We start from the raw sequence: 1,605 nt of genomic DNA on the forward strand, positions 1-1,605 counted from the left end.
AGAGAGAGAGAGAGAGAGCGAGAGAGAGAGAGAGAGAGAGAGAAAGGAGAGAAATTAGAAAATGGCAGACAGAGGGTATAAAACTGAGGGAGACGTTTCACTTGTGAATTGTGGTCATTAAGATGATGGTGAAGATAACAGAAGCAAGAGTTATTCAGAGGTCATTCGCTACGAACTGCTGGACACGGTCAACGTTTCTGACCTTGCAGGATGTCTTCATCAAGATTCTGGTAAACCTCCCACAATGCACTGCACTCACATACTAAATCTGTCTGAGAGGACTTCTGAATCAAACAACACTAAAGTCCAGCAAATGAAGAGCCTATTTGATGAATTAAACAGCAGCTTCTTGTCTACTTTAAAAAAATAAAATAAAATTCACTCAAAGCACCCCAACATCACCTAACTGTACAAAAAAAATAGAACGACACTGAATAGCAGATGCAAGCATTCCCTCTAAATTGCACTCTGGGACACCAAAATAATCTTTGATACCTTTTATCCCTCTGCGCATCAGTTCTTCCAACTTTTCTCTTGGAATGTACAACAAATCCCTATTCGCAAAGACCACCGGGTTTCAGAAGAGTATCTTCCCACTTCAGCCAAGCTCTTAACCCTCAAACTAATTTCATACGACTGTCTGACAGGTGCTGCTGGTCTGCTACCAACTACCATCTCCATCCTCTATGCACTTTATGGTCTCATTCATTGTATATAATGCATTGATTGGAAAACCCATTATTCTTTATAGATCATGTTTATTGTTCTGTTTGCTACAGTACACTTCAGGGCTCTGTGTAATCACTGTAAAAACTGTGCCTAGTTGTGTTTTGCATGGGTAGTAGAGATGTGCATCTCATGACTCAGGCCGATACGATACGCATCTCGATGCATAGCCAACGATACGATACATTAAAGATACATATGAAGCAGCTACCGATGCGATGTGATACGATTCACCCGTTACGATGCAGTGCGATCCGATTTCGATTCGATTCAACACAATGCAATTCGATGCAATATGATGCAATGGAGAAAATATGATCACGTTTAATGCCTCAAGGCCTGTTTCATAAAACAAGCTAACCAAATAAGCCAGGCTTATTTCAGTTAGTCTGACTCATTGTCAAATGGTTTGGTTCCATAAAGCAAATTTAACATAGGCCTAGATCAAGCTTAGTCACTGTGGCAACTTATGCTGGGAAACTAACCGGTTGCATAAACGGTTTAGACTAGTCTTAAAAAGTTAGTCAACTAATTGTTTTTCTTCAAGACTGGTCATAGCTTTTTTAATTCAGTTATGAAAAGGTAGATTGGTCTTATTTGTATTGGAAAATTAAGACTGATTACCATTTGGCAACTGCTAGTTGGTCAAACTATTTTTTAAGACACAGTCTTAAGATGGTGGCTTAAGTTTGTGCAACTGGCCCCTGGTCTAAAGCAGGCTAACCGTCAGGCTAAGCTCAGCTCCTCTACTGACCAATAGGAACATAATGATATTACCATTTTATTTATTTTTGGAGAGAAGTGGGCTCTCATTTTAACCCATATCATGTGTGTGATGCTGAACTATGAGTTTCTAATGGTGTTTGTATTTGCAATTGT

The sequence above is a fragment of the Sinocyclocheilus anshuiensis genome, unplaced genomic scaffold (assembly GCF_001515605.1).
Source record: "Sinocyclocheilus anshuiensis isolate Anshui unplaced genomic scaffold, SAMN03320099.WGS_v1.1 scaffold986, whole genome shotgun sequence".
NCBI lineage: Eukaryota > Metazoa > Chordata > Actinopteri > Cypriniformes > Cyprinidae > Sinocyclocheilus > Sinocyclocheilus anshuiensis.